A 13,576-nucleotide genomic window follows, 5' to 3' on the forward strand; every position below is an offset into this window, starting at 1 on the left:
TTTTTGGTTGGTTGGTTGTTTTTTTTAATTTGACTTGCAGTTTCATCCTAGTATTAGATACAGGTTGTTATTAATTTCCAAGCTGAGAAGTGACAAGGAAGAAAATATCCCTTTCTCCTTTCTACTGTCCTTATAACTGAAATTTTGGTACTGGGTTATTTGGAATGGGAAGGGACATACTTCAAAAATTCCTGAGAAACTTACTTCAAAAGAAGCTCTACTTACAGCCTTGAAGAAGCATACTAGTTTTTTTAATTACAATGCATCTTTTGTTGACAAAGATACTTGAAAGTTAAAACTTCAGGTGGCAATGAAGTTCCTGTTTGAGTCACAATCTTGGTATTACTGCTCATTCCTTAGTGACATAAGTTTAGAGCTGTTTCTTCAATCTTAGTAAGTGCTTTTTTTGGATAAAAGTATCCTTTCTAAGTTATGTAAGCATCCAAAAATGTCTTTTAAGAAGTTACCGAATCTAGACTCAAAGTAATATGTAAATTCTACATGAACTGTAAAGCCTCAAAAAAACTACCCAAATACTCAGGGTATTTTTCTATTTTCTCAGGAAAATGTTGCAGAGCTGGTTAAAAATCTCACATGTGCCATACACAGCTTGCATTTTGTTTCTTTTGTATTCTATAATTCTTTTTGACTACAATAGTACCATATGCCAGAGGTAGGAGGGAGGTCCAGCTTTTTTACAGCTTTACCAAAGCTCTACCAAAACCAAACTAAAACTAAACTGTGATCTCTGGATAAATCCTTCTCAGACACAAAAGCACTGAATATTTTAGTACTTCAGAAATTTCCATGTCTCACAAGACATAAAAATGAAGTGACAATCACATCCATGCATCTCTAGATGCAAGCACTGAAAATTGTATTGCAGCAGCCACGTAATTCAGACAAGGACTTCGTACCAGCATTAGTAGAATGCACACAAATGACGCTGACTTTCTGAAGACACTACACATCTGCTTCACTTTCTAAATAGTTCTTCCCTTAAAATTAACCATGAAAAAGTAGTATTTAGATGCCATAGGCAATTTGTTTTGTTCTGTTTCTTCTAGAAGAAGCAATACCAAGATCTTTGCCCAGTTTTGTATGTTAGTAAAGTTCAGTTTATTAGTATATTTTAGAAACTCCACGTTAGTAAGTTACAGGTCTTTTTTCTCCACAAAATTTCCCCAACAAGACACATCACTCTCTGAGCAAACTATTTGCATCAAATAAACATGCAGGCAGTGTGGATAATCAAGTACTCTTCTCCTGTGCTTGAGTCTTGTCACTATTTAGCTATGTAGGCAGTGACATAATTGATTTCGTTTTCTGAACTAGAATGGGCTGTACCAACAAAGAGCTTCTATAGCAGGAACATCTAAATTTACGAACTTTTTTTTTTCACTGTAGATAATGCTTTAAAACAAGTTACTATCAAAAAGGTGGAAAGACATAATATCTACATGAAAAATCTGCTACTTAAATAACTGAGTTCCCAATTAGGCATATGAGAAGAATATTCTAATTAGGAGATCATCATATGACACAAAACACAGTGAAGTTCACAACAAAAACAAGGCACGGCACAGCAAAATACAGAAATCTGCCTCAACATGGAAAAGTTCTAGGAAAAACAAAACAAAACAAAGCTTCGCTTTCCCTTCTAACTCAGGATATTCTACAATTCTGTGATTTTATTCTAGGATTCCACGTCCCAGTTGACCATGACAAGGTTTTCTCTGGGATAAGGCAGTCTACGCGAGATCCACAACAGAAAGTTGGGAGGATAAAGTAGAACAGAAACATCACAGAAAAAGGAAGAAAAAGTTTACTTTAAAAGCTAGTCTGGGGAAACACTTTCATATGACATACAATTCCTCCTCTGCCATAAACAAGGCAAAGATTCAAACCACAATCAGGCCTTTCTACAACACCAAAACTGCTAAAAGTGGCAAAACAAACCCACCATGTTTCCATTTTTGAGAGGACCTACAGTGCCAGCTCTGACAGAGATACCTCCTTGTCTGCATGGGTGCTGGAAGGCCTAGAATTAGAGACAGTATGTCCAGCAAGCTACTGAGGCAAAAAAGAAAAAGCTGCAAAGTCAAAAAATTAGTTGATAGCTGATTTAATGGATATCTTTTTTAAGATTCCTGCCTGAGTTTGATCAGAGTTTCATGCAAGTCAAAGATGAGTGAAACTGTTAGTTTTTAGAAAACTGGCAAATTCCAATTAAAACTTTGTTTCCATAATTTCTGATCAGTTCCCACTGAGAGCCTAACCCCAAAGTTTCAGTTCCTCTTTAAACCACTAACCACAAGCTAATCTGAAAGCTCCCTCCTTGGGGTATCTAAGAGACACCTCTGCATTCCTGAGAGGGCTCATGATGACTGACTCCAACAGATCCCAGGTCTGATCCCTTGTGGATACACAAATGTTCCCAGAGACAAGGGGAGAAGGCTGCATGATAACTGCATTTTGCTTAAGTTTTATTTTTCTAAATCTGTCTCTTCCACAATGCAAGTATTTGTACTTTGTTTCAAACAAGAAGCTTAAAGGCAGCAACTGGACTACCCCAAAACTGCAAAGAGTTGAAGGGAAATCAAGTGGCTCCTCCCCCACATAAACAGTATTTTTGTAACATAAAACTACTCAGATGAGTGCAAATCCAAAAGAGACCCGAGAGTAAACGGAGGGAATGAAAGTTTGTTATGTGAGGAGGAACTTCTGCTCCAGTTAAAAAGAATACATACTGCAGTGATCTGAAGCTTCCTATAAATATTTGAGCACATCAAAGCCGGTCCTGTTAAATTAAAAATGCTGTCACACAGATAGGAACTAGCCTCTAGCACTGCCAGCTTCAACATGTGAGCCTCTGATCTGAGAAGCAGAGGCTCAGCTCTTCAAGAAATTTTGTTCACCATAAGAAGAAAAAAAAAAAAAGTGAACCAGCAGTTGAGTTAGTTGAGTTTAATAAGGATATTAAATACCTTATGAGTGAGCTAATTAGAACTTAACTCTTTTAGAACACTTCAGTCCTCTTGCTGACAAGGACGGTAGTTTCTTCCCATATTACCTGCACAGTTGGAGTGTGTCTCTAGCCTTCAGACACACTCCTATCCAAGCCCTGGAAACAAATACTTGTGCAGTCTTAAAATACATATAAGATTTTCCTGGTTTCATCTTTGCGTAACTTTACTTTAATCATATTGCATACATCACACATATACACACACGAGCAAACATATCAGCTGACTCTTCCACATGAGGGTTCTATACTTAATACTAAAGCTGTCTGAAAGACTTCAGATCTCCTGGACCTTCCCATGGTTGTCTGAAGACGGCAAAAGGGGGAGACAAAAGAAGACCAGATCTCTCTCTTTGACTTCTGTTATTTGGAGAGACTTAGCTCCCAGAGTTAACTGAATATACACAGAATACACATGGTTGATAAATTTATCCCAATGACCCACTGCAACCCCCTATAGAAAAATCTCTGTAAATTCCATGTATCAAAACCTAAAAAGAGATCACTGAAAGTTATAAATGTGGTGGGAAAGGAGGAGCTCTGGCAACACAGTTTTCTCAAATAAGCAAAAGACTGCGAATTTTTTCACATCAACTACTCTACAATGTTTTTCCCTCAGACACAGTCTTGGGATGCAGAAGATACTATCATTTAAACAGACAAAACACAGCCAGCTCCCAGACAGGGAATACCTTGCCTCTGAGTAAAAAGAGGTCTATAGTCCTTGGCTCCTATTAAGTACTAAACTCAACAGCATTCTCTGGCTCTGTTTCACAGGTTCTTTTCTCAGCTCTCAGCTTTGCTACACACCATTCAGGATGTCTGCCAGCTTGGCATTCAGACCTTAAGGTGTTCATTTACCCTTTACCATCACAGCATGCTAGACAGCATGTGCTCTAAAAGTCTTCTAAATAAATACAAAACACATATGGGAAAGTATGCTGGACAATTGTAAAGTACAACACTGGAATGGGAACCAATACGCTTTCGTGTTACAGAGTATATACCATCAATGGGCTTTAGATGCTGCCTTACAAGAAATGCCAATCTGCTTGAGAAAAGGCAGCAACTGCTACATTAAGTATCCCAACCACTATCCTTATCTCCAAAATCAGCAAGAACAGATAAAATTTCAGTGGAGAAGGAACAGACAGCATTAGTGTGCACAACTAGCACACTATATATAACTATATGTATATATAATATTGACATTTCTTCTAGGAGCTTCAGATATCATCATCAACATTATATTATTACTACTACTACTACTACTTAGGTAGAACCTGTCAGGGCTTAATTGCAACTGCTACCATATAGCCAGGCCCAAAGAAATAAATCTTCGAGGGCAGTCTCTGCAGAAAATAAGTAAATAAATCACAGCCTTTAAAATAGATTCTTCTCCATGTACTACAGCCTTTCAGGAGAATTGACCCATCGGTATATAAAAAGAAACAGAATAATATCTATAATTCCAAGTCATTTTTCCAGATCTACACTTCTCTTAATCTGTCACCAAAGTGGACTGTCCAGTTCCAAAGGTGAATTCATTGAAAAGCGTGGCTGGAGTCTCTGCTGTGTTGGGGGGGAGGGGAGAAGAGAGAAATAAAGGAGAAGGATTTTTCTCACCCAAAATTAATACACTTTTTGTTTTTTAAAGCAGGCAAGCATCAAAAGGCTTAAATTAGGAAAACAGATGTTGGCAGAAACTGCGCAAACTAGGGTCTTTCCTGAATCAAAAGCAACTTTTAAATGCTTCTGATTGTAGTGTTGCAGAAGTTGCTTACCAAGCACATGCAATAAATTCACAGCAGGAGGCACATACTTGCAACATGCATGCCTGTACAGATAATTAAACAGTTGTACTCAAATCATGACTGCAGACTCTAAAATATGCCCCTTACTTCCTTGTCAGGAGAGTCACCTCCTCACTGATTCTTCAGCTTGCTTGACTACTAAGGATGATACAAAATGATAAAACAGCTTAAGCTCAAGAAAACGAAAAGTAAGTTTAAGCTGGCCAGCAGCTTTAGAAAACAACAAAAATCCTTGCATCAATATACAGAGTAACATGCGTCTGGGAAGCCTGGAGTGTCTGCACATATTAAGCTGCATGTTTAAGGGTGTATTTGTGTCTGGAAGATAACAGGCACCTAATCAACCTTTGTAAACTGGCTTTTCATCTTAAAGCCAAATGCAACAACAAAAGTCTTTTAAATCACCATGAAAATGAAATGAAAAAAATGAATGATTGCAGTTCATCACCGTGAGGAGGACACTCTAAGACACCAGAACCCTATTTTCTAAGCACTTCTACTCAATTCTACCATAAACATAATTTCACCGATGGTGTAAGTACAGTAAAGAACAAATTTTGATAGTCTACATGGTATCCTAAAGATCACACTTCCCTGGTCATTTCTGGTTCAAGTATCAAGCAGTCAAGAAAAATGCAGAAAAATGATTTATTTATTTTTTAACATAAATCTTGTGTCGCTGTTATAACAATTTCAAAACATGTTTTTGTTTAAAAATAATCTCTTTTTCCTTTGCCTATCTTCTTTAATTTGAAGGGCTCTCCATTCAAGTCAGGAAACACAAGAAATGAGGCCAAGCATTCAACTTGCATTCATTCTGTTTTCATATGTAGGCACAGAAACCTCTGATCTGACTACATGTGTATACTGAAGTGAAGATGCCCAAAAGAAGAGATAATATGTACAAGTTAATATTTAACACATCCTAAATGGAGCACTTTTAATATATTTAGTATTAATGCAAATACACACACCACTTACATAACTGGCTAAAGAAATCTCACAGATACAGGAGATTACCGCCTCCAGATGTTACCTTTCCTTAACCTATAAGATGCTGGCCTCTTGGAAGCATTCACACATTGAAAAACTATGTTTATGAAAGTTATTTTGGTCCAGAAGGGCCTCACTTTGAAATTCCAAAACATGGACTAGAGAACTGTAATAAAAAAGGGAGCATTTTTAAATACATGCTCCACCACAAGATGGTATAAACTGGAAGAAAATTACTACGTATGCTAATCAATGGTTTTATACAACTACTCAAAACTTTCCTATAAGATCTGCTTAGAGAAAAGCTGCCTGCATTTCTTTCTTACCAAGTTATGCCACACCAGATCATGACCTCTACATGCTTCATCTAGAAAAATTTCAGAAGCCCTTCACTAGATAAAGCAATTAAAACAAAGTTACCCTGTCCCATAATCACATCCACCAGTGGTGTGCTCAGAGAGAGCATGTGCCAATTCTATCCGTGGGGCATGGCCGGCCACAAGTGTTGGTAACACTACGAAGCAGGCTGTAATTACATCTAAACCATTATATTCACATACATACAGTCTTAACATAAATACATATAAATGAAAAAGGTTCTCCAAAAGGCTCTATGTTTAACAATTTTTGAATGTCTCTCCTCTTTGGGATTTCTTCTTAGCTCCACCTCCCAGATGAGCAACAAGAGTACATCGAAGAGGAAGCAATCAGCAGTCTGACAACTAGCACAAATTTCACAACAATACAGACCTTAAAAGACTGTGAAGAGGTTTAACTAAACTTACGAGCTATGCTGAAAAAGTTACCTGAACTACCACAAATGACATTTTCCTCCATTATATTCCCCACCTTTTTCTAGAAATTAACAGAAATTGTACTAGTTGACCTGAGTTCAGGATCCAGCGTTGTAAGCTTTCCGCTTCTATTTACTTTCTTAACTTACTTCATTCTTATTCCTCTAGATAGGAATAAGAAATTTTTATATAAGCAATTTTTACATAAGCAATTTTTTTTTTTTTTTTACAATAAGCAACTTTTACATAAGCAATTTTTGCTCTTTCCATTGTACCTTTTTCGCTGTACTTTGATACCTTTTACCTCATTTTCTTATACGGTGTCTCCTACCTTGCCCTCAAGTGACTGTCTCAGCCTCAAATGCTGACAAGGCTCTGGTAGAAGGATTCAAGTATTGCCATAACTCTGAGCCACTACAACAGACACTTCCTCCAGAAACAGCAATTCACCACTGAATTTGGTACCTTGTATTTTGGACAACCCTTCCCCCTGTAGCAATGCTTAGAAACATTTATTTATTATTGTCTTAGACTCATTGAGAAACGGTTTTCGCTGGTACCCTTATGCTCCAAGCTCTAATGAATTATATGTGTAAAGATTTTAAGTTCAAAGTTTTCAACTAGGTAAATACAATTTGTCGGCCCTTAAAACTCTATCATAATTTTGCCCTTATACTATTTTCATAAGGTGATTCTTTCTGTGGAAGTTATGAAAGCAGGTGTGAAACTGTCCAATGGATGAAGAGAGCACGATGTGCACACAAGTTTTAAACAGCCAAATGTCCCTTTTCAGCATGGTCTTTGAGCCTTGCCTCTTACATTCTCTTAATGTTGCAGTATACCTTAATAGGACATTGCAAGTACAGGACTCTCAAAGCAGAACGCTATAGCTGCAAGTAGACATAATGCAACAGCAGAAAGCTAGCACAGGAGAGTTATCATGCACTTTTATCCCCATTCCAAGAGACATCTTGGATATTGCAATACTGAGGAGTTAATAAATACAATGATCCTTCTTTATAATACTGTGTTCAGAAGCCAAGGAGAAAGCAAACCTCTTGTAAATTAAAAGCAGCAATGATATAACTCAGTTGGAGCTCACAGCGTGAGGACAGTGCACAGTATCAAGACACAACAGTGTAAGAGAACAAGAAACCTACACAAAACACTTTGATGGGCTGTCTTCAGCTCTCCCCAAGTACTACGGTGCACCACAGTATGTGATGGACTAAAGCATGATGGAAACTTAAAAGGAGGAGTGGGAGGAGGGAACAGAGGTAAGGATGGAAACAGTGAAACAGCCAGGCTAATCTAATCTGAATCAAGCCCACTACAATACCTTTACTTCAAGCAAACTGCTGTTGCATTACACACTCTAAAGGCTACCCAGGTGCCAAAACCGTGCATATCTTTATCTCAACAATTGCCTATTTTAAATGTGAATTATGCTTCCTTTATCATCTTAGCCTTCTCCTGCAAAACACTTAGTAGCACCTGTAGTTACTCATTCCATTCACACAAAAAAAATGCCTTCCTTTCACAGCACGGAACTTAACAGGTAGTGATATGGACCCCAGCCCTAAAAGCAGCCACACAACTCTGGGCGTAGGCAATCTTCATTCTTCTGTTCAACTACTGAAGAATAAGCACCAGCCAAGCTCAGATGAGGCACAGAACACAGCAGAAACTGCAGCAGAAGTAGCATGAGGTCCAGAGCACTAAACCTGCATTTTTAATCTTTTATTCACCTATCAACACTCTTCCAAAACAGAGAGAGATCACAAGCCCTGCCAACTCAGAGAACAATTTGAAACGTCCAGTTCAGGCTTCAAAACTATTTATATGTTTTAAAGAACTGAGATTTTAGAAAATATACAAACAGAACTGGCAAAATATTTTGCTATTCCAAGCATGTAGCAAGGCTGTAGTATAGAAGAGTTTTGTTTCCACAAGCTGGATAACTCAAGTTAAGACTTAGGCGCCAAGATTAAGTAAACTGTACTAAGGTACAATGATAACCAGAAAACAAAAGGAAACCGAAGCTTAGATTAGACAAGGTTTCTGATCCACAAAACAGCAAAGCAACAAACATAGAAATTATTCGCTGCTCTGCGTACATAGCAACAGACACACGCCTGATGCTGTTACAAACAAAAAGGAGGTGGAATTAAATTACCTTTATTTAAAATAATAAAAAATAAATAAAACAGAAAACAAGTACTATGGAAGCTCAGACATTTATTTACTTATTTATAAAGACAGAAGCAATTAAGTCTCTTCCATCGGTGATTCAGCCTAATTACCTGTTTAAAGTTAACTCCTTAACTTTGGTCAGGCCTTCAAAATGGTGATGGGACTCACAGTTGTGTCTGAAAGAAGTTCAAATGACAAGCTCAAGCAGGATAGTGTTCACATTAAATGGCTTTTCAGACATTGTCATGGACATCTCATTTGCCTTGTAGCATTTGCCCAGTGAGAGGATTTGTTCACAACATCAAAGACTAATATCAGAGAGAACAAAATCCATAACCTACTCCAGCTTCACATATAAGACAAAACAGAAACATGCTAGGTCTTCCCTCTGTGTACCAAAATAGAGAAACACAGTAAATGCTCAACAGCCTTTTCCCTCATCCTATTCTAAGTATCCACAGAGTGTCAGTTATTTATGTCAGAAAGAGCGCCACGTTTCAATGACTGCTCAACTCCAACATACTCCTCTCCAAAGACGTGATGGCAATGCAAACCTGAGCCTTCCAAACAGGTACCAGGAAATTGGTTTTATCAGATAAATATATTATCCTTGATATCCCTGGGACCGTTAATTGAAACCAGTGCTTTACATTTAAGGTATGGGAACTAACATAAAACCAGTCACTGTTGTCTTCATATTCTAAGAGCATAACTAGCAAAGAAAACATCCAACAAGGTGGTGACTCAAAGCCACAAATAATTCCACTTCCTCAGTTTGAATGGCTTTCAGGCAGTCAACTCAAGCAAGAAGAAAGAAACTTAACCTGCCTGCTCACAAAATAGAACAAAATAATAATGATTTTTTTTGTGTTGTTTTCTGTTCTCAAAGGACACAAGCATTTCCTTGATTCAGTCTCCTGTGATTATTGCCAGACTTCTACATACCCACACAGTTATCTCAAGTCACTGTTTTCGACACTGTTAAAAATGCTGCTGATACTTTGGAGTGAAAAGCCTACCTGGCAATTTAGCAATTTTTGCATTTTGAGAAAACAGATGAAAGATCAAAAGTTATTCAAGTAAATAGGGGGTGAGAGGCACGGTGGAGAAAGGAACACACAGGCACATGATGTTGCAGTCCAGTTCTAAGCTTCCCCATCTTCTGCAACTGGAAGAAGATGGGCAGTGGCACTGCTATAAAGAACGACTGCAAAAAGTTCAGAAATGCCCTATGTCTGTTTTCTTTCTGGAGCTTAAAGCTCAGAGCTATGCTTGTTCTCTTTAAACTGTTAACTTTGGAGCACAAAAAATATAAGCAACTGGAGATTATGTAATCCATATGTCACTTCTGTTCAATGGCTACCTGAAGTTCATTATTCCCCTACTGAGGCTTCCAAGCAGAAACAATTCAACCATAACCCAAACTTTTATCACACATGAAAAACCATGAATAATATTCCTAAATCTTTCCTCCATACTGCTTCTCTTTAAAAAATGTATATATTGGTAAACCATCGATACGACTGTATTCAGCAGCATACCTAAGGAAGTAGTAGCAAAAAGAATGACTTAGAGAATTAACAACAATGAATGTATATAATTTTTTAATAACCCAGAATTTTTTATGCAATCCAAAACAAAGACTAAGTTCAATCCACTTTTCCCAGCACCTCACCTGACCAGTATCATCATAACAATTTTGCAAGAAACAAGGCATTTGATGTTCCACACCTTAGCTACCTGACAGAACAAGCAACTGGAACAGTACCTTGCCCAGTACAAGCAGAATTGAGATATATAATCCCTCTCCAGGCAAAAGAGGCACTGCTAGTCAAATCAGTGATGCCTACCGTCCTAGCACTGTAAGTCTGTGGTCATGTAGCATCCAGTTTGACACAGAACTGCAACTGAGCTTCTGGTCAGAGTGCTGCAAGAAGTCTCAACTGTAAGGACTTCATTGGTCATAATTTCATTTTAGAGGTTTCAACAAAGTCTTGTTTTCCCAATCACTCTCTAATCAGAAGTTTTCAGTTTCCAGTCTCAACCATACTAATGCCAGGATGTTGCCCCAAGAAACACAACATATTCCAGTATGCCAGATACCACTGGGACAGTTAGACTTTTGAGCAGTTTAAGGACCAGCTGACACAGCAACCTAGGGATGAGTTTGCTGAATACAAACTGTGGCCACATTAAAGAAGGCATATGAACATTTCATCTCTCTGAAGAGTTATTCTGGTAGACACTTGACCCTAATAAGACTTGGTCATAATAACATGAGAAACAATATAATAGCATACCACTGCTGGATAGGAATCTGACCAATAACCAGTTTAAGAGTGAATGTGTGACCTATCAAAAGAAGAAAGTGCACTGTTTTTTAATTTTTTGTTGTTGTTCAGAGACTTTCAACACCAATGAGTAATTGATGCTATTAACATAAACAAAAGTAAGTCTTTGTGTAGTCCAAAAACCACAATTGCTTTGATTCATTCTTTAATGCGTGCCTGATTTTCAAGAATTTCTAAAATTTCATTTTAATGAAAAACACATTTTGAAAGCCATGTGCATTGACAAAATGGTTGGGGCCAAGAGACGCTCTTTGACTGATGTACCACTGCTGAACAGGTTCTTAATACCATGAGCTGCATGATCCCTTTCTAAATGTCACAGTGAGCTTTAAATGATGAACCAAACCAGCAGATTCATACAGTTTCATAAATATACAGCCCATTTGAAAAGCAGAGGCAAGACAACATTGTGAAAATGTTTGTGAGTTTTGGCTCTGAAAAATTGACTTTCAGGAGATGAAGGAAGCTTGACACTGACAAGGATGCGATGTGTAATCTAAAACATCAGTGGTGAAAATGCAACTGATAGTATTTAGTCTAGCTGCTCTGGAGCAATGTCTGATGTTTTCTCCTCTCCAAAACACAACTAGCATACCCCGTGGCTCAGAAAAAAACAACAAAAAAATAGGCTGTACATGATATGTTATCTACCAAATGTACAGATGAACAAGCGAAACAGTTTATTGAGTGGTAAATGACTGAATGACTGTAAAAGATTTGCCACATAATTTGGTAAATCTTTTTAGTCTTTCCTATTTTGGAGGCTGTCTATTCAGGCATTAGAGGAAGCAGATGGTTGATGTTACACATAACAAGCCTACAAAACTCCACTTACTATATCTCCTTAAAGTTATTCAAACCTGAGTCTTGAACAAAGAGTGTATTTTTTTTCTCCACTTTCACCTACAATCTCAAGAAAAGTATGACCTCAGTAAACAGCCTCTGTTCTATTCTTAACACCAACACCTGACGCATAGTGAAACTTTAGTGTCTCTTGCTTTCCCCAAAGTTACAGAGTTGAGTCTAACACATAATGTTTTATAATGTACCAAAAGGAAAGAAAATGTCAGTATCGGCTTCAACCCCTAGTGGCATTACCTTTTTTAAAATGTCAGAAACATACATTAATTGTTCCATCCCTGTTTTCTCTGGAAGGATAAATAAAAATACTTATCAGCAGCTTGTCCTCACAACTCTTTTGCCTGAAGTGAATTTTTACAACAAAGCCTCCTGGTTGAAACTATTTTGAAATTATATGCGCTAAAAATCAGAATTCTTTACATCAAAAGAAGAATAAAAGTGGGTTTTTTTGAGACTCACATATTTGTGGTTTTAGCGTTTTACTAGTTTTTAGAGCTTACTATTTTTTAGATTTTTTTTTTAATTATACACACACACACGTACACATGTATGTATGCATACATATACAGAACTCCGCAACTGTTAATACGGATTGCTACTAGCAATTGCTTAACAGTCAAACTTATTAAAACACCATTTAAGTCATTTTTCTTTACTTAGCCAAAGGCCAAAAAAAAAATAAAGTCAACAATTATAAGTGACTACAAAGAAATTTGATAAGCACCTCCAGAGTTTCAAACAGAGTAAAGAACAGTTGCATTCTGATAAACACAAACATTATTTATCCGATGAAAAAGTCAAGAGAAGCTTTCATAAGAAAGAATCGCTTCGCAGAGTTCCAAGAGCGGGCGTATCGGGCATGCCAACGCAGCCGCCCAGCAGAACCAGACGTCCAGAAGGAAACAAAGATGAAAAGCAAAGCGCCTGCTGCAGTCGGCGTCCTCCACGGCATTTTCGCACCGGGCTGCTCGCTCGGGAGGCGCTGCCCCGACGGCGCCCCGGCAGCCGGCAGCCGCCCGAGCGCGCGCCCCGCAGCCCGGCGCCCGGCGAGGGGCCGTCCCCGCGCCGCGCTCGGCGGAGGGGCCCGCGCCCCCGCCGCTGCCCGACGGCCGGGCCGGGCGCACGGCGCCGCGGAGCGGGGCCAGGCGCGGCCGCCCCGCCGCTCCCCGGCCGCAGACGGGGCCAGGCGCGGCCTCGCGCCGCGGACCGCGCGGGCCGGTCCGCCGCGGGGGAGCCGTCGCCGGGAGCCGCGGGCTGTCAAACCGGGCTCCGGCGGCGCCGCCGCCGGCAGCCCCGCGGGGCTCCGCGCCGGCCCGGCTCAGCGAGGCCCCGGCTCCTCGGACCCGCCGCCGGCGCGGAGCGCGGCGGGGCCTTTGTGCGCCAGCGCGAATCTGTCACCGCGGCCGCGGCGCCCCGCGCCCCCAGGCCGCGCGGCGCACGTGGGGCCGCGGCCCGGCCCGGCGCGGGCTTTGTGCCGCCAGGTGCCGGGCGGCCGGGCCCGCGGAGCCATCTTGGGGCAGGCGGCGCCCCCCGGCTGGCGCTCAC

The 13,576-nt window shown here is 39.7% G+C and overlaps 1 protein-coding gene across 2 annotated transcripts in view; it reads right to left on the reverse strand.

Annotated features, from left to right (window-relative positions):
• ZNRF3 (zinc and ring finger 3) overlaps positions 1-13,576 on the reverse strand; it is a 94,996-nt gene that overhangs the window by 81,054 nt on the left and 366 nt on the right. Inside the window, exon 1 of one of the 2 annotated variants that reach the window (XM_068654094.1) lies at positions 8,930-13,570. The exons of the other annotated variant lie outside the window; for it this stretch is intronic. The gene's annotated coding sequence lies outside the window, so the exon portion shown is untranslated. Of the gene's footprint in view, positions 1-8,929; positions 13,571-13,576 lie in introns of those variants that run through there. 2 annotated transcript variants of the gene reach the window in all.

The sequence above is a fragment of the Anas acuta genome, chromosome 17 (assembly GCF_963932015.1).
Source record: "Anas acuta chromosome 17, bAnaAcu1.1, whole genome shotgun sequence".
NCBI lineage: Eukaryota > Metazoa > Chordata > Aves > Anseriformes > Anatidae > Anas > Anas acuta.